Genomic DNA, 20,320 nt, shown 5'->3' with positions numbered 1-20,320 from the left:
ATCCAATGTCAAGGGGCAAAGGTTAGATTCTCTCTCAAAGGTAATCCCCAGTATGTTGATACTGGTGGAATTCAGTGATGTTAATGCCATTGAACATCAAGGTGGTGCTGGTGAGATTCTCTCACGATGCTAACCCCCTCAATGTCGATAGTGTGGGGATTGGGGAGGGAAATAGTGACAGTAACATCACTGACTGTTCAGGGGGTGCAGTTGCACGATATTGCATTTGGCTATCAATAGTTCAGACAAATCTTTCAAAGTGTAGATTTTACAACAGCCTGAGACTGTTGACCTTGGCAAAAATGTAAAATCTTGTTCGATTTATTTCTTCTTTCCATCCATTATTATACTGTCACTGAAGATGACATCTGTAAAACAAAATAGACAAATTCAGCACCTGACCTTTTATTTCCTATTTGGCTTTCCTTTGTTCCAGTTCCCGTGGCCGGGGTTTTCCTCATCCTCCGAACCAATACTTCGGAGTTTCAAATTGGGAGTCATCTTGTTCTAGAGTGTGTATTGACCCTACTTTCAGTGGTACTTCCAACAGAAAGCCTTAAACAATGCCAGTGAGAATTACAACTTAAGCTCGGAAAGGAGAGAGCTGGCAATTGATTCCTTCCAGGCCCATCTCCAAGGTCGATACCAGTGTGCCGTGCTCAACAGTGGTCCCGGTGGAATGATATTTAATGTGACCAGTAATTCCATCAACCTCATGGTTCCAGGTTACCCGTTCTTCATCATTGATCTGTGCTTATTCTTCACTGGGCTCTGGCTGAAGACTTGACTTGAACCCTTGCAAAACTGGCTGTAGAAACTCATCTGCTCTGGCAGCATCTGTGGAGACAGCGAGACGTAACAGAGTTAATGTTACTGGTTGTAAATACAGAAAATGCTGGAAAAGAACTCACTGGGTCTCACAGCATCTGTGGAGAGAGTGAGAAACATCCTTCATCGATAAGGGAGAGGTTAAAAGTTCAGGAACAGGGATGTCAGGGTCATCTTGCTGCAATTACACAGCACACCCTGCAGTATTGTATGTGCAGTTTGGGGTCTTGTTCTCTGAGGAAGAATGTTCTCACTACAGAAAGTGTGCAGCGAGGGTTTCCCAGCCTGACTCCTGGGATGGTAGGACTAATGGATGAAGGGAGGCTGGATCACTGAAGCGGGGAGATCTCATAGCAACCTATGAAATCCTAACAGGGCCGACGGGAATGCTGTTCCCAATAACTGGGAGTCTGCAAACAGGGAGTCATAGTCTAATTGAGATTGGGCAGGACTGAGATGAGGAGAAATGTCTTTATCAAGAGAGTGGGAAGCCTGTGAACAGGCTGCCACAGAAAGTGGTTGGGGCCAGAACATGAAATGTTGTGCAGGAGGGAGTTGGATAGACTTTTTAGGGGCGAAAGGGAGAGAATTCAGGGGGACAGGGGATTGAGTTGGATGATCAGCTAAGATCCTATGGAATCGGCACAGCAGGCTGGAAGGCTGACTGGCCGACTCCGAAGCTATTTTTGATGTTTCTCTCTGAATGACCCAGTTGCCACTGAGAGCTTGATATATAGTGGTAGGAAAAATGAGGGACAACAATGTCTAATCGACAATTTCGGGAGACTAGTGCAGAATGATCTTTTGAATTTTGCACCAAATAGTCTGAGTTGGATTGGAGGGATTTTGTGAATGAGACAGGATGCACAGAAACAATGATGTCACTGCGATGCTGAGGGTTTTGAGGGGAATTTTACAGACACGAGAGTTTCACTCCAAATGGATGTGTGCTGGGGGGTGGGGGGGGGGCGTTCAGGGCAACAGGGAACACTGGTGTTGGCATTTGGTGAATGAGTGATGTTATTGACAGAAAATCCCTCTCTGAATCCAGCACAGGCAGACAGCGCTGAGATGGCAGCACACATTGTGCAACTGTTTCTGATCCTTTCTCTCCTCGCATTGCTTCCCATCAAACTCCAGAACAGGAAACAAGGTGGGTGAGATACTCTGGCCGATAATCGGTGATCGTTCTCCAGTCACAGCTCAATGTGGGTTTCAAAGCAACATTGTTCATTTGTATTTGAGGGTGTGTGTGACAGTGAACGTGTGCAAGTGGGAGTATAATTGAAAGTCAGTGTGTATGTGTGTGAGAGAGGCACACTCTTATTGACACACACTTGCTCACAGACAAGATCTCTCTCTCTCTCTCACACTCACCCACACATACTCACAGGCACTACATCTACTGGCATCCAATCCCGCCATCACTGACATTCAGCAGCAGTGTGTACCATCAACAAGACGCACTGGAGAGCTTCACCAGAGATGCGGAGACAGCACTGTCAAAACTCATGGCCATTTTCATCTACACGGCCAAGTGCAGCAGATGCACAGGAACACTACCTGATACAAATCCTGCTCTGAGCCTCTCCCCATCCTGGCTTTAAAATATATCAGTTATTTCTTCAGTGTCTCTGGGTCAGTCAATCCTGGAATTCCCTCCCTCAGGGCATCGTGCATCTACACACAGCAGACAGACCGCAGCGGTTCAAGAAGTCAGCTCCCTCGACCTTCTCAAGGGGTCAGGTAGGGACAGGGGAAATAAATGCTGGGCCCAGCCGGTGATGTCCATGTGCCACAAGTGAATGTACTTTGTGAGGGAGTGAGCAGGCCGAATGAGCAGCAGATGGAATTACAAGGGAAGTCAGACAAAGTAATGTGTTGTGTTTGAAAGATTGGTCGGCACAGATGTAAACTAAATATTAAAATTGGAATTGTTGCTCCCTGCACACCAGTCGGGAAACCAAATTTATTTGCAAACAGGTGAAGCCAAATATTTGCAGTAAAACATTCCCATGTTTTCTCTCTCTCTCTCATTTTCCCCAGCTGATTCTTCCAGCAGATCCCGGCAGCAGAGGTAATTTAGTGAGGTGTTTAGTGACTTGTAACAGCTTTCAAAAACAGGCCAAATGGGGTGAAAATTGCTGTGGGGTGCATACCCAACAATTTTACATGGTGTCAAATATACTTCTGTATCCGACTCATTTGCAAATTGCAAGCAAAACAGATCAAATTGAGGACACCTTCCATCTGACACTGAAATGTGTCTGGATCAGTCACTTCAATAATGGGGTTATCCATTGTAGTTAGAAGAATTGAAAAAGGCAACTTTCCATCTGAGAGAAAATTAATGGGAGAGAAAATTAATAATGTATTAGTGCAGAAGGATCTGAATGTCCTTGTGCATGAATCTCAGAAATCTAGCATGCTGCTCCGGCAAGTAATAAGAAAGTCATTTATTGCTTAGGGCATGGAGTATAAACGTAGGGAAATGTTGCTTCAACCGCACAATGAAGTGAAGGTACTGGTGTTCGACTGGAGTGGACAATGTCAAAGGTCACATGACACCGGGTTAGCGTCCAACAGATTTATTTGGAATCACAAGGTTTAGGAGAAGCTCACAGACACAGGATTTGTAGCAGAGAGATAAATGGCAGAGAGATCAAAATATCATTTAAAGGTTTTGAGTGGAGTGTCGAATAATAAGTCTCTGCAGGTGATCAAAAGTGTTGACAGTATTACTTCTAATATTAATTCAACAACACACCCCGCCTCCCCCCGCCCCCGACCCCATCTTCAGGTAAGCATCCTCCAAGGTGTCCTTCGAGACACACAACAATGCAGAATCGCCGAGCAGAAACTGCCAGCCAAGATCCCTACCCATGAAGACGGCCTCAACCGTGATCTTGGGCTCATGGCAGGTTACGTGTGACCCCACCCGCTGGTCTGTATTTGTAAAACGTTGTTCGCTGTCCTGTTCTGACACCACCAGCATGATAAATTAGTATGATCTCTCTACCTCCATTAGTTTATACAGTTTTAGTTTACTTATTACTTTGGTTAAACCCTTGGTATATGACTCTTGCACCTGTCATGTTATTCCATTCATTTGTTTGCAGCACCACCATATTTTTAAGTTCTTGTAATTATCTCACTGCCTCATTTTATCGGATTTTAGCTCATCCTTTTGTTTGTTATTCAGCTGCTGATGTCCTATGAATACTCTGAAACTATTCATCACCTGAAGAGACTGATTATTTGAGACTCCTACAAATTCTGTGTCTGTGCCTCTCCATTGCTTCACCTGACAAAGGGGCAGTGTGGTAAAATCTTTTGATTTTAAATAAACTAATTCGACTATAACCTGGTGTTGTGTGACTTCTCAAATGTACAAGGCATTGGGATTTCTGCATCCGGAGTATTGTATAGTCCTTTGATACCCTGACATGAGGAGGAAAGCAATTGCATTGGAGAGAGTTCACAGCAGATTCACTGAATTGATGACAAAATGAAATGTGAGCTTTGTGAGGAGAGACTGGTACAATTTTGGTTTCTTTACATGAGGGCGGCTGTAGTTGTATTGGAGGAGATTCACTCGATTCTTTCCAAAAATGACTGGTTTGCCTTAGTAGAGAGATTGAGCAGTTTCTCTGGAGTTTAGAAGAATGAGAAGAGATCAAATTGAGGGATAGAAGATGCTCAAGGGGAGAATTGACAAAATAGATGGAGAGAAGAAGTCTCTTCATGTGGGACAATCGAGAACAAGAGAGTCATTGCTTCAGGAGAAAGTGGTGCAGCAGATCAAAAGCAGAAGTGAGAACAAACGGCTTCTCTCAAAGGGGGAGAAGATTGTGAATCGTTGTCGCAAGGAGAATTGAGACTTGCTTGGGTAACAGTCTGAAAATACTTCCTTCCAAGCGAGGTGATGGGAAATTGAGCTGAGGATGTGAGTGAAGACAGATGCACAAGAAACTTCGATGATGCAGAGATTGGGCGAAGTCGACTGAATAGTGAGAGTGTGAATCTGTGAGCTACCAATTCTACAATATCATGTATTAGTCATTGTTCGCACTGGTATTTATCCAATTGGGAAGACTGACAGAAACGAATCTTTTTTCTTTAAGTGATGGAGAGAGTTTAGGTTGTTTTCTTTACAACAGAGAAGGTTGTTGAGGAAGGCGGAAATGATAGATATGTGTAAAATGGGTAGTTTTGTGGAACAGAGACTGATGGGTTCAGACACATAATTCATTGCAGACAGAGTCACAGGTCGACAGGGTGGCAAGGAATGCATTGAGCACGCTTGCCATCATTGCTCAGACATTGTGTACAGGAGTTCTGACATCATGTTGTGCTTGTACACGATGTTGTTCAGGCCTCTTCTGGAGTACTGTGTCCAGTTCTGGTTGTCCTGCTCCACTAAGGATATCGTTAATCTGGAGAGGGTTCAGAAAAAGATGTATCAGGATGTTGGTGGGAATGGAAGGGGGTGAGTGAAAGAGAATGGTGGCATAGGCTGGGACGATTTTCACCGCAGCACAGGAGATTGAAGGGTGACCTGATCCAGGTTCATAAAATATCAAGGGTATGGATAAGGAGAATGGCAGGTGCATTTTCTCCAGCTTGGGGCAGTTTAAAACTCGGGTTCTTCTTGAAGTGAGAGGACAAAGATTAAAAAAAAAACATAAGAGGCAATTTTTGTTTTACACAGAGAGCATGTAGGGAATGGACTTCCAGAGGAAGTGGTGGATGTGGGTACAGAACAACAAATAAAAGACATTTGGAAAAGTATATGAATTGGAAAGGTTTGGAGGGATATGGGCCAAACACAGGCAGGTGTGACTAGTTTAGTTTGGGTTCATGATCAGCAGGGACAATTTGGACTGAAGGCTTGTTTCAGTGACTCTCTTATGAAGGGCATTGGCGGGGGCAGGGGGAATAGGAAGCAGCTGATCCCCTCAGATGAGGGGTCAATGACAAAGGAAGAGGGGGCAACATTTTAAGGTGAAAAGTAAGAGGCGTAGAAGGGAATTTGAGGACTGTTTGTCCCATAGGGCGGTGAGGATCTGGAGTGCATGAAAATAAAACATCTGGAAGTATTTCAAATCTGTAGTTGCACCAGTGCATGAAAATGACACTTTGTAACTACAGATTCTTCCTGATTTATGAATGTTGAACATTCGTACAAAAGAAGTCAGGAGTAGGCCATTGATTTCCTTGAGGCTGGTCTGCCATATATCTGCCTTTCGCGTTTATTCCCTAAATACATTCGCTGAACAAAAGAATTCTCTCTCTCTCTCTCTCAGATTGAAAATTAACAACCGATCCAGCATCTGCTGTTGATTGTGGGAGCGAGTTCCAAACCTCTCCCACTCTTTGTGTGTGGAAGTGCTTCCTGATATCTTTCCTGAACAGTCTGGCCCTTATTCTCAGGCTACGCTGTCCGTAGGTCCGGAAACCCCAGCCAGTGGAAATAGTTTCTATTTAACCATCCATATCTTTGATCAGCTCACCCTTTAACCTTCTAAATATGACATAACCCCTGAAGTCCAGGTGTCATTCTTGTAAACCTACAATGTTCTCCCTCCAAGGCAAATCTATCCTTCCTGAAGTGTGGTGCCCAGACCTGCTTCAAGTGGGGTCTAACCAGGGTGTTGTACAAGTGCAGCATAACTCTGTGTCCTTGTACTCCAATCCTCTGGATAGCAAGGCCAGCATTCCATTAGCTTTCTTCAGTCGATGAATATCAGATTTAAAAAGATTCACAGAAATGTTTGGGGAAACTCATCAAGGACAGATATTATTTGCCACTTGGGGACTGACTGTTTGCTGTTGATGACAACTCTCTGTCTCTTCTTTTGACCCTTTAGTGATGAGCTGTGCTGGAGCAGAGTACTGTTCAGAAAAGAACACAGGGACACAGGATGGTAAACATTCATTTTGTTCACAAACCTCAATATTCGAGAGCAATGGAGCAAAGCCAGAGAAATATTATTAAACAGTGGAACATCAAAGTCTGTCCATTTGTCTGCGGGAGGTTGCTTGAGATGGATATGGTTCAACTTGTAAATTGTAGGGGAGACGCTGGTGTCCACCGAAAGAAGGCAACACAGTATTGATATTTCATGAAATAGAAGGAACCGCAGATGCTGGCGTATCTGAGATAAAACGGTGTAGGAGCAGGATGAACACAGCAGGCCAAGCAGCATCAGAGGAGCAGGAAAGCTGATGTTTCGGGCCTCAACTCTTCTTCAGAAAAAAGGGTCTGAAGAGGTGTCTGGCCTTGAAATGTCAGCTTTCCTGCTCCTCTGATGCTGCTTGGCCTGCTGTGTTCATCCAGCTCTACACCTTGATATTTCACGATTTCATACCTTTGGAGGTGATATGGTTAGAAGCTGCCCTGATTGAGCCATTCCAAGTATCTCAGTCACAAGTGAGGAGTGTGAAGGAATACTCCCCAATTGCCTGATGGGTGCAGCTCCAGCAATACTTGAGAAGCTTGACACCATCCAAGGACAAAGGAGCCAGCCCCTGCTTATTGTTACCACATCCACAAGCCACCACTCCCTCCACCACTGACGCTCAGTAGCAGCAGTGTGTACCTCCAACAAGATGCACTGCAGAAATTCACCAAAGACCCTGCAGACAGCACTTTCCAGACCCATAACCATATCCATCTAGAGGGGCAGCAGATATATGGGGAACATCGCCCCCTGCAAGTTCCCCTCTGAGCCTCTCACCATCTCGATTTGGGAATATATCAGCCACTGCTTCAGTGTTACTCGGTCAAAATTCTGGAATTCCCTCCTAAAGGGCATTGAGAGGCTACCAACAGCAGGTGGGCTGCAGAGGTTCAATAAGGCAACTCACCACCACCTTCTCAAGGGGGCCATTGTGGACGGGCTGGGTGATAAATGCAGGAAATGCCCATGCCAGATGATTGAATAAAATACTTTAACTTCCCAGGCCTGTACCTTCCATTTCCCTATTGTTAGCTTGTTCTGGGATGGTAGGTGCACACTTTGTCCCAAATGTTGACGCAAAATATCCCTGGAATTCATTGAGCATCTCGTTATTTCTGTTGTAAATTTCTCAGATTCAGTGTTGTTGAGTCACCTGCTCTGTGACCTGCTGTGAGAAATGTCTGTACATTGCCAACAGCTTCAGTTTATATTCCTGCCAGTTGGCTCTCTGACCTTAATTATCTCTCTGTCTTTAATATGAAGGCAGCCTTTGCTGTCATATTGACATTATGTTCTCTAACCCTTCAATATCAATTGCTTATTCTTTGTAATTATAGATGATACCAAGCTGGATGGTGGTTTGGTGTACTTGCCCATCACGATCCCAAAGCCAAGAAACACTGGTAAAGGATACATTATATATATTTTTATGACATTTCTGGCTCATTGAAAGTGGAGATTTTCTCTGGTTCATCTCGACCCTCAGAAAACCCAGCCACTTTTAATATCACTGCTTTCCTCTTGCTTAAAGCGTAGAACAAGGACCTGCCCAAGCTACTCAGATCTTTTTACGTGATTTGAATTTACTAATCACGATAGGTTTGCAATTCACCAAAATCATTGTCAAATTCCATCAATTCCAACTAAATTGACAACAGGGTAACGGGAAATGGAGAGGGCAACGGACACTGATGGCTAACTGCGATATTGTTCATCTTGTTCTGAGGGGACACCTAAAGTTTGGACACTGTTTACTACCCCAATACAACAGCGTAATATCTGAGAGTGGTCCCTTCTGGCCTTAGTCACTGGGGCCATTCGCTCTGGGTCCAGCATCGTTCTCATGGGAAGCTTTGTCATTTCCTGTTTCTTTGATGACAGGAAGTACGGTGGAGGGACAGGTAATGGTGAGGAGGCAGAAAAGGCTGCAGAAGGGCTTGGGCAGGCTCAGAGAGTGGGCAAAGAAATTGCAATGGAATACAATGGGGTAAAGTGTGGGGTTATGCGCTTGGGTAGGAATGGAGGCACTGTCTGTTTTCCAAATGGGGAAGGTTTCGGAAATCTGAAGCATGAAGAACTTGGAGTCCTAGTTCAGGGTTCTATTAAAGTTCACATGCAAGTTCATTTGGCAGTTAATGTAACATTAGCATTCATTTTTAGACAGCTAGAATACAACAGGAGAGACATAGTGCTGAGGTTGTATAAGGCTCTGGTCAGACCGTACTTGGAATACTGTGAGCAGCCTTGGGCCCTGTATATCAGGAAGGATGTGCTGGCCTTGGAGGGGGATCCAGCAGAGATTTCCAAGATCCCAGGACTTGTCTGATGAGGAGTGGTTGAGAGCTGTGTGTCTGTACTCAATGAAAATTCAAAGGATGAGAATGATCTGATTGAAACTTAGGGAATATTGAGAGGGCAGGATAGAGACGAGGACATGAGGGGCACAGCCTCAGAGTGAAGGGATGACCCTTTCGAACTGAGATGAGCAGGAATTTCCTCAGACAGAGGGTGATGAATATGTGGAACTCATTGCCACAGAGGGTTGTGATAAAGGGATTCGTAAAGGGATCAAGTACCAGGGGAAGAAGGTAAGAGAAAATGGTTTAGATACATATCAGCAACAATTAGATGACGAAGCAGACTTGATGGGCCGAATGACCTAATGCTGCTCTGTTATACTATGGTTCTTAGATTCACTCTTACTGAGTGACCTGCAGCGGATCACACACTTTAGAATCTCAGAATAAGAGTGTTCTGTGAAGCACCCACGCTAAAATGCGCTCAGGGAACTGAATGACAAATACAACATAAGGGCTAGCAGGAGGAGACCATTCAGCCTCTAGGGTGCCGGTGGCCCCATTCAATATGGCACGGCTGACCCCATCTTGGCCTCAGATCCAGTTTCTTGCCCCTACTTCCATTCACCCATCATTGATTAAAAATATATCTGTCTCCTCCTTCAATTTATTCAGTTCCCAACATCCCCCACACACTAGGAACAGCAGTGTGTACCCACAGCACAGCAACTGCCCCAGATTCGCATCCCTCTCTCCCTTGGAGAGAAGCCATTCCTCCTTATCTCTGTTTTCAATCTGTCCCACCACCTTCTTCTGAAATGTTGACCTGTTGTTCCAGATTGTCCCACATGAGCAAACATTCTTTTTCCTTCTCCTATCCATCTTATATCCCTCAATTAGATCCCCTCTCATTCTTCTAAACTCCAGAGATTATAAACTGAAACTGCTCAATCTCTCTTCATAAGACCATCCCCTTACCTCAAAAATGAAATAGACAAAATCACCTTATATCTAGATAGTATCTGGATTGTAAAACAAATATCTCAAAGTGAGCTCGTCACAGTGTTGAAGACGTCTACAGCACAAAAAAAATCCCACTGAGTCTGTACCAGTCAAAAACAACCACTTCACTATTCTCTAATACCACTTGCCCAGCACCCAGCCCATTGCCTTGGCATCCCAAGTGCACATCAAAATCCTTCTTCAATGTGATGAGGGTTTCTGCCTCTCCCATCCTCACAGGTAGCGAGTTGCAGGTGCCCCACCAGCCTCTGGATGAAAGTGTTTTCCCTCATTGGTCCCTCCATCAAGGAGGAAAAGTTTCTTCCTGCTTACACAATCTATGGTCACTCATCATTTGATACATCCCTTTCATGTCCAGCCTCTCAATCTCCTCTGCTCTAAAGATAACAACCCTGATCTCTCCAATCTCTCTCCATCACTGACACTCTCCTGCGTCTAAGGCAACATCCTGGTAAGTCTGCCTCTACACCCTCTCCCAGTGCTTTTAGATACATTCTGTCATTAAAGTGTCCTTTATTTACACGTCACTGTGACATTGCATCAGGCGGGAAACACTCAAGTTATTTTGCAGAGAAAAAGCTGGCAGATAATTTTTAATCAGCAAAGTTATGTTTTAGCAGGTGGTTAATGTCGAGTCACTGTTGTCTCATTGCAGAGAAAGAGAGAGAGAGAGAGAGAGAGAGAGAGTGAGAGTGAGAGAGAGAGAGAGAGAGACAGCAACAACAACTGTTTTACTGTTTAACCTGTGGGTCACCACATCTAAGGCAAAGGGGAACAATCATTCACAGCAATCTCAACCAGTGCAGGAACTGAACCCCGCGCTTTCAGCACGACCAGACAATCAAGCCCTACATGGCAAAAACATTGGTGGCTCAGTGCTTAGCACTGCTGCCTCATATTGTCTGTGTGTTTCCGCCAGGTGCTCCAGGCTTCTCCCATTGGTCTAAACGTGTGCAGGTTCGGTGTATTGGTCATGCTAAATTGCTCATAGTGTCCAGGGGTGTGTAGATTAGGGAGATTAATCATGGGAAATGCATGGTTACAGGGACAGGGTAGCAGCGCAGGTCTGGGTGGGATGTTCCTTGTAGTTTAGTAGAGACTTGATGGGCCAATGGCCTACTTCTACACTGTGGGGAATCCACTACTGTCAATGTTTAGCTCAACGGTGTGGGTCAATTTATTCTGATCTGAGCACTGCACTTTGATAGATTCACTTTCAATTTCTAAACTAATGGGGAGGTAATTTTGTCAGATGTCCAAGGGGTACTCTGAGGACTTGAATTTGAACCTTGCTGTGGCAGGTGATGGATTTTGAATTCAACTTTAAACAAAGCAGATCTGGAGTTGAGATTTTAATGATGAACATTGTCAGGAACAAAGAACCATCTGGTTCACTTGTGAAGACTAACATGAGAAGGCATTTCTTCTCTAAGGGAGCTAGGAATCTTTGGAACTTCTTGCCACAGCGAACATGTGTATTTGTTGCGGCAGGGGTGAGGCAGATGTAAGGCTGGGATTGATAGATTCTTGATCAGCCAGGGAATCAAAGGAAAGGGCAGGAAAGTGGACACGAGGAATGGTGGATCAGCCACAGTCCAACAGAATGCAGGCTCGAGGGGCTGAATGGCCTCTTTCCATTCCTGTCTCTGATGGTCCTTTTGGGAGCGAAATCTGCCGTTCTTACCTGGTCCGCTCCGCACTTTACTCTTATCACTTTGCGGACATCTCATTCACTTGCTCAGCATGAAGGCAATCTGTCGGAGGACATTCTGAGATTGGCATCCATTGCCACCTTGGCAGAGCTGGCCACGCCCTGTTCAGAGTACAGAGAAATAACATTCATCATCGTCAGTTTTAGGCTTGTTCCAATGGTGTGCGTTTCTCAGAGGAATTGGTCTGTGTAATAACCCCAGATGTTCACAGCTCATCCTGTACACTCTCACTGTCTTCCAGATAAAGTGTTATTCTCACCACCCAGCCCCTCTGTCCCCCACGCTCACTGTCTGCCCCCTCTGTGCCTGTGCTCTCACCACCCACCTCCTCTGAATATCCAGCTTGTAGACTTGACACAGAAATGGTTCATCCAGTTTAATGTGGTTCAGCGAGAGGTTATCTGCTTTGGGAGCATAACCAGGAAAACAAATTGTTATCCGAAAGGTGACAGATAGGGATGCGGGGGCGCAATTAGACCTGGGAGTACCTCGTACACCAGTCACTGACAGTGAGCATTGCAGCAGCAGCAGACGGTGAAGAAGGCAACAGGACGGTGGCCTTCATAGCGACAGGGTTCGAGTCCAGGAGCAAGGGCTGTCTTGCTGCAATTGTACAGGGAGAGACCACGTCCTGCAGTATTGTGTGTGCAGTTTGGGGTCTCCATCTCTGAGGAAGGATGCCGTGGCTATGGAGGGAATGCAGCCGAGGTTTCCCAGACTGATTCCTGGGATGGCAGGACTGATGGATAAGGAGAGGCTGGATCGATTAGCATTATATTCACTGGGGTTTAGAAGAATGTGGGGTCATCTCACAGAAATCTATAAAATTTTAACAGGACTAAACAGTGGTAAACACAGATGTTGCTGATGGCCAGAGTATAAGGCGAGGGTGCGTGAGTCCAGAATCAGGCAGTCACAGGCTAAAGGAGACAGGGAAGGACTGAGATGGGGACAAATGTCTTCACCCAGCGGACCCTTGATGGCAGGGATTTGAGATTTTGTGCTGTCCATTCCCAGCTTGAGTATCCATTTGATCTCCTGGTCAGTGGGTCAGAACAGATTAGCCAATGAATTGAATCGACTCTGCATTTATTTTTTTAATTGTGGTGAGCTGGAAATAATTCTAGGCAGAATTGTTCTCCAGATCTATCTAAATTAGCGTCTAAGTTCATCATTTTCAAACATATATCCAGCTCTCTTTTCATACCTCATATGGAATCCACCTCCACCACTCTCCCAGGCAGCACATTCCAAATCCGAACAACGTTCCGAGTAAAGATTTTTCTCCTCATCTCACTCCTAGCTGTCTTGGTGACAATCTTGAAATTGTGACCCTTGGTTACTGACATAGTGGAAACAAAGTATTGAACTTCACTCTCTCAAAATTCTTCATAATTGTGAACACGTCCATAAAGTTTCCTTTTAATCTTCTCTGCTCCAAGGGGAATAAGCCTGATTTCATTAGTCTTTCCATGTAAGTAAAATCTTTCATTTCTGCTGTCATTCTAGTAATCTCCTTTGGACCCTCCCCAGAGACTTCTTCCTTAAGTAAGGTGCCCAGAACTGAGAACAAACACAGTCTGAGCAATGTGGTCTTAGCAATGACTTGTAGAGATGTAGCATTACTTCCTTGTTTTGAGACTCAATGTCTCTATTTTTAAACTCAAGGATCCTCTGAAACTGCTTCACAACTGTTTCAACTTGCCTGGCCACCTTCAGAGAATAATGCACATGAACCCCACGATCTCTCTGCTCAATACTCCCCTCAAAGCTGTACCCTTAAGCTTGTATTGTCTCTCTGTGTTTTTATTAGCAAAATGCTCAAGCTCATATTTTTTCTGCATTGAAATTTATCTGCCAGGTCTCTGCCCATTTGGCCAACTTGTCAATGTACCTGTGAAGTCATTCAGTGTCATCCTCACAATTCACTCTTCTCCCTGGCTTAGTATCAACTGCACATTCAGAGATTTTATCCTCAACACCCAACTCCAAATCATTTATATATAATCAATACAGTTATCAATATATACCTGCCAGTTTCACCAAAGTCAATGGGTGAGTATATTTACCAGTCTGTTCTTGTTAGTTTCTGCACTGTGAATTAACAGAGACAATATTACCCTGTATCTGTCAGTTTCTGCTGCGTTAGCATGAGTAAAGTTACCAATGTATGCCTCTCTGTTTCTGTCTTGCAATTTGTAAATGTTCTTATCAAAATATACCTCTCAGTTCCTGCTTAGTGAATGTGAGTGCTGTTACCAATATATGTCTGTGAGATTCTGCTCTGTGAATAGGAGAGTCTAGTTATCAGACTGTACTTATCACTTTATGCTCTGTGAAACTGGGAATGTAGTTATCATTATCACTGTCAGTTTTAGCTTTGTCAGTAAGAATGTAGTTTTTAATCTCTCCCTGATAGTTACTGCAGTGTGAATGCCTGACTGAAATTAGCAGAAACCAAAAGAGACTGATAACGATAGTCACATATTTACATTGTGGTAAATGTGTCATCATCATCGGTTTGTGTGCTTCTTCAATATGAACAAATGGGTTTAGTTATTGATCTGTACATGTCAGTTTCTCCTCGTTTATCAAAATGGCTTAGTTCTCTGAAAGCCAGTATTATTCTCTGTAACTGCATGATTCACTCTGTGATAGTTATTGTTAGGATGTTGAGGCTGCATCTTAATCTCTTCTGCATTGCGTGATTTATGAGTTAAGTGTCAGTCCATGTGGTAGGTGAGGGGATGGAGACGTTGAGGACATGGGGTGATAATAGGAGGGGAACTGCTTTATTCTGAGAACCATTCTGATGAATGGTCACACATTTCTGATATGGTTAGAGAATGTGAGATCTGTGGCATCACTAATATAGAACATAGAACAGTACAGCACAGAACAGGCCCTTCAGCCCACAATGTTGTGCCGACCATTGATCCCCATGTATGCACCCTCAAATTTCTGTGACCATATGCATGTCCAGCAGTCTCTTAAATGACCCCAATGACCTTGCTTCCACAACTGCTGCTGGCAACGTATTCCATGCTCTCACAACTCTCTGTGTAAAGAACCCGCCTCTGACATCCCCTCTATACTTTCCACCAACCAGCTTAAAACTATGACCCCTCATGCTAGCCATTTCTGCCCTGGGAAATAGTCTCTGGCTATCAACTCTATCTATGCCTCTCATTATCTTGTATACCTCAATTAGGTCCCCTCTCCTCCTCCTTTTCTCCAATGAAAAGAGACCGAGCTCAGTCAACCTCTCTTCATAAGATGAGCCCTCCAGTCCAGGCAGCATCCTGGTAAACCTCCTCTGAACCCTCTCCAAAGCATCCACATCTTTCCTATAATACGGCGACCAGAACTGGACGCAGTATTCCAAGTGCGGTCTAACCAAAGTTTTATAGAGCTGCAACAAGATCTCACGACTCTGAAACTCAATTCCCCTGTTAATGAAAGCCAAAACACCATATGCTTTCTTAACAACCCTGTCCACTTGGGTGGCCATTTTAAGGTATCTATGTATCTGCACACCAAGATCCCTCTGTTCCTCAATACTGCCAAGAATCCTATCCTTAATCCTGTACTCAGCTTTCAAATTCGACCTTCCAAAATGCATCACCTCGCATTTATCCAGGTTGAATTCCATCTGCCACCTCTCAGCCCATCTCTGCATCCTGTCAATGTCCCGCTGCAGCCTACAGCAGCCCTCTATACTGTCAACGACACCTCCAACCTTTGTCTCGTCTACAAACTTGCTGACCCATCCTTCAATCCCCTCAAACAAGTCATTAATAAAAATTACAAACAGTAGAGGCCCAAGGACAGAGCCCTGTGGAACCCCACTCACCACTGACTTCCAGGCAGAATATTTTCCTTCTACTACCACTCGCTGTCTTCTGTTGGCCAGCCAATTCTGTATCCAAGCAGCTAAGTTCCCCTGTATCCCATTCCTCCTGACCTTCTGAATGAGCCTACCAATACAACTGCTCGTTTCTCACCGAAATCAGAATTACAGATATGGTACAGCACAGAGGTGTACAAAATGAACAGAGGTAGAGATAGAGGAGTGGAGTTAGCTTTGACGAGGGGACATGGTTTTAAAGTGAAAGGAGGTAGATATCGGGGAGACATCAGAGGTAGGTTCTTTGCTCAATGTGTACCTGTCAGTTATTACTCTGTGAATTTGCATCTAATAATAATATTCTTCATGTCAGTATTTGCAACATAAATGTGTGAGCACATGTCTCCACCACTCCCTGTCAGTTATTAGTTATCAATTATCAACCTGTACCTGTCAGTTTCTGGGTTTTGAATGTGGAAATAAATTTATCATTCTCTCCTAGTCAGTTTATGCTGTGTAAATGGGCAAGAAAAATGATCAGTCCTTGCCTGTCATTTCCTGCTGTTTGAATACGAATGTCATGATAAATCTGTACCCATCAGTTCCTGCCATGTGAATGCGAGTTTCAACATCAGCTTTCTTTTGTCTGTTTCTGGAATGTCAACGAGTCTTCATAGATATCAATCTGTACCTGTCAGTTTTTACTGTTGTGTATCAATGTGTCTTGATTCTCTGGCAACCAGTAATATTCTCTTTGACTGAGAGATACATTCTGACATAGCTATTGAGGTGTCCAGACAGGCTATTAATCTCTTCTGCATTTTGTGACTTCTGCATTTACTGTCAGTTGGCAGGATCTAGGAGGGGTCATAGAAGTGGGGCTGCTTTCCTCTGAGAACCATTCTGAATCAGTAACACGTTTTCTAGTTTGCGTGCTGAGTGTCGGTTTTCTATACCGCACGTCCCGCATGCTGGTTCTGTGTGTCAGTACGGGATCTTTTTTCTGGGTTCTGTAGTATCAATGAGGTATTTAGATTCATTTTCTGTTGGACATTTTTAGTGCTCTTTCAATAAAGAGAGTTATGTTCTGCAACTATCTGTCTATTTCTACGTTATATATTTATACTAATACTCTAAACAACAGAATGTCATTTCCTTCATCACCAGGATCAGAATCAGGATGAGGTGCAGTGCAGAAGTAGACCATTCTGCCCATTGTGCTTGCACTGGGACATTCTATTCCGCATACTAGTTTCCAGTAGTTGGTGAGAATGTGAGCTTCTTCCACTCACTCCTAGTGTCTATCTGGTAGTGCCAACTTGACATTAATTCTGTAGTTATCAGCCTTTGAATAGCTGGAGTGCCAGCTTTGCGATGTCTGCAACAGTCTCAGGTGCTGTATATGGATTTCATTCTCCTTTCCTGTTCATTTGTGGTTTTGTATCTGAATGCAGCATAAACTCTGCAGATATTCACTGACCCTGTATGATTGAGGGATTAATTTTGCACTGACATTTGTCCTTACCAGTGAGGCTTAATTTCGTTGCATTCAATCTCAGTTTTTTTCTTTTAATTTGAGTGCACAGTGGACTTTGTCAATCATAACTAGGCAATGTAACAAATAAACATCGAACACCAAATCTCCTCTCTGTTGTGATTGGCGAGTTTGTGCATCAGTTTACATTTGTCCATATCTGGAAATCTGTGTAGGGATAAATTTCATTATTTTCCTTTCGTCATTCAATGACTGGCTGTGAGCGAGTTTTCTTGCATGCTCCTCGTCAATATATCTTTAAAGACTGTTACTGATTCAAGTCACACTGACTGTTTCTGTATGTCTCCTTGTGTTTCTAGCTCATGTCATGTCATGATCTGATACTCCTCATAAGGTGTGATTCATGTACTGTAAAACAGCTTTTTCATACATTGACTCTCGCAGAAACATGTCCACTCTTTCTCAGTCTCTTGACCAGAATGTCAGCATGGATGAAGTGAGTTTTCATCAGTACTTGATTCAGTCTCTGGTATTATGTGTCAATCTGCTTCTCATTATTTGTCATTGTATTTCACAGTGCATGAGTATCTTTTTAAAATGAACACATCACTTTCAGAAGTTGCAGGAGTGTGTTTGATTTTTCTAATCTCTACTGCTCAACATGAATGAGTCTTCATCTAATCCCCTCAGAGTCAGGGCCTAAAAGTGAAGGCATTTCTCCCTTTGTCAGTCTCTGATTCTGCGTTTATTCTAGATTGGTCAGTCCCTGGTCTGAACGTTTATTCCAAATTTTGCTCATGTGACTGGCATCCAACAGAGAAGAACATGGAAACTAACATGAGTGTACGAGGGAAGGTCGAGAGTAACTTCAAACCCTTTGTAGAAATTTGAAAACAAAATGAAAGGAGATGTACAATGTTTCTTGTTGGACTGAAGGAAAAATTAAAAGCAATGTTAAATCCTGTAAGGTGAAGAAATGGAGAATAATGTTGTGATAAGGGTGGGGACAGCAGTTCCTCTGCAGCCTCGATACATTCGTAGAAATAGAATGCTGACTGATTGGGTTTAGTGTTGTTAGCTGTTTTTCATTGGCGCAGACCCAAAGGGCCAAAGGGCCTTTTTCTGTGCTGCAGACTTCTATAACTTGAGGTTGTTTGGGGAGATCACTTTGAATGTACCATTTTCTATGATTCGCAGCGTATACAGAACGTTTGGTTGTTCCATATTGCAACATGCACCTTTGGACAGTGAGAGTGTGTGTGTGTGTGTGTGTGTGAGTCAGAGGGTTACAATTATTCCACAAAGAATTAATTCTGTCCTTCTCATTTACTGATAAGCTTCATATAAACGTGTTTCATCCATTTTAGTAACTCTTGTCCTCTCAGTGAGCAGTTTCTTCCCATTTCTGCACTGAACTGAGGTCTGGCTGTTGCCACTATGTTACAGCATGATCTATTTGTTTGTCTTGATTGTAAGTTTGAAAATGCCCTTAGTCAGTGCAGATTTAATGCTGTTCCCGAGTGTCTGTTCCAGATGACCGTTCAGTCTATCCATCTTCAAAACCGGTGTCAATGTCAATGGGCTACAGACCTGCTGATTGTTAGAAGCAGCTAGTCACACATGGCTTTCGACCGAGGAAATATGATAACATCCAGGTCCTTCCAGTATTTCCCTGGAGGAAGAGAGAATACACGCTTCCTGTAAAATCCTGAAAATGTGAGATAATAGGAACAGCGGATGCTGGAGAATCCGAGAAAACAAGGCGTAGAGCTGGACGAACATAGCAGGACAAGCAGCTTGGCCTGCTGTCTTCATCCAGTTCTACACCTTGTTATACAGAAAGTCTGGCAATATTTCCACTGTTCACGGCACAGTATCTAAAAACAGCGTGAAACAGAAGTTAATCGATGAATTTCCATCAGTGCTGAGAGGATAAAAAATACCACAAGACTGACCCCCAGCAGCTTCTTGCCGCTGTGTCTCCCTCAGCAGGCCCACACACAGACCGAGAAAGGCCTCTCTCTCCCCGCCCCCAGGCCGCTCTCTCTCTAAGTTCCGGGACCAGTTCCTGCTCCGCTCGGCCTCTTACGAACAGCCCCCGGTTCTCCCTGAACTGAGCCCGAATCAATGCCGGTCTCGGAGCCCCCCTCTGTGTCCCAGACTCACATCTCGATGCGCTGCCGGAAGGAGCCTGCTGCTCCCTCGCTTCCCTGGGCGCTGGTCTCTCCATTGCGGTCTGTTTCAAACAAACCTCTTCCACTCACTGAGTAAATGCCCCTCAATTGCAGCGCAGGGGGAGGGCCTCACGCATGCGCTCCTCTGGGTTGTGTGTGACAAAGGGACAGGGCAGTGCAATGTGTCTGGTGGGGATGCTGTTCAGAGGGTCGGTGTGGGCTTTTAGTTGGTCTGAATTGTCTGTTTCCACACTCTAGGGATTATATGATGATTCTATGAAGTTTGCTGCAAATTAGGTGCATAAATGTGAACTATATGCTGATGTTTTGAACTGCTCATATAAACTACTTTCCTGTTTTCATATAGAATAAACGTTAGACTATAATTTTGAATGCTCCGGTTTCCTCCCACAGTCCAAAGGTGTGCAAACTAGGCGGGTTGGCTGTGCTAAATTGCCCGTGGTGCCCAGGGATGTTTAGGTTAGGTGGGTTATGCACGAGATATAAAGGGTAGGGGAATAGGTCTGGGTCTGCTCTTCAGAGGGGCGATGGGGACTTGTTGGACCAAATGGCCTGGAGGGGTTTTGTGTGTGGCAGCATCTTCAAAGGAAAAAGAAACAAAATTAACATTCTGGATCCCGTGACCTTTACGCAAAACTGATGGTGGCCGGGGAAACGTCAGTTTATATACAGAAGCAAAAGGAGAGTGTGATGGGGTTTGGAATAAATGATAGGATAGAGCCTAACAGAGAGAAGAACATTTGGTCAGAGCTGTTGAGGATCAGGCTGGGAGGTTGAATAGTAGTTAATGGGGACTATTAGTGGCTGACAGTAGGTGGTGGATAATGGCAGGGTATGTGGTAACAAGGCCTTGTAAAGGGTAGAGTTTAGGCACAAAAAATATTCATCTCGATATTAAGTCTGGAGGGCTGCAGGGTCCCCAAGTGGAAGATGAGGTGTTGTTCTTCTAGCTTGTGTTGA

General features: G+C 44.2%; 1 long non-coding RNA gene across 2 annotated transcripts; it reads right to left on the bottom strand.

Annotated features, from left to right (window-relative positions):
• Positions 1 to 346: 346 nt before the first annotated feature.
• LOC132207099 (uncharacterized) lies at positions 347 to 18,838 on the bottom strand. Of its 2 annotated transcripts, none has more exons than XR_009443329.1 (3): positions 18,756 to 18,838; positions 11,796 to 11,924; positions 347 to 837 (listed from the first exon to the last, which is right to left on the bottom strand). It is a non-coding gene; the product is annotated as an uncharacterized LOC132207099 (long non-coding RNA). The 2 variants fall into 2 exon arrangements; XR_009443330.1 differs by lacking the exon at positions 347 to 837 and adding an exon at positions 4,521 to 5,264.
• Positions 18,839 to 20,320: the final 1,482 nt, after the last annotated feature.

Source organism: Stegostoma tigrinum, chromosome 44, assembly GCF_030684315.1.
Source record: "Stegostoma tigrinum isolate sSteTig4 chromosome 44, sSteTig4.hap1, whole genome shotgun sequence".
Lineage (NCBI taxonomy): Eukaryota > Metazoa > Chordata > Chondrichthyes > Orectolobiformes > Stegostomatidae > Stegostoma > Stegostoma tigrinum.
Note: the sequence above shows the minus strand (reverse complement) of the source record. Positions and strands in the feature narration are given on the sequence as shown.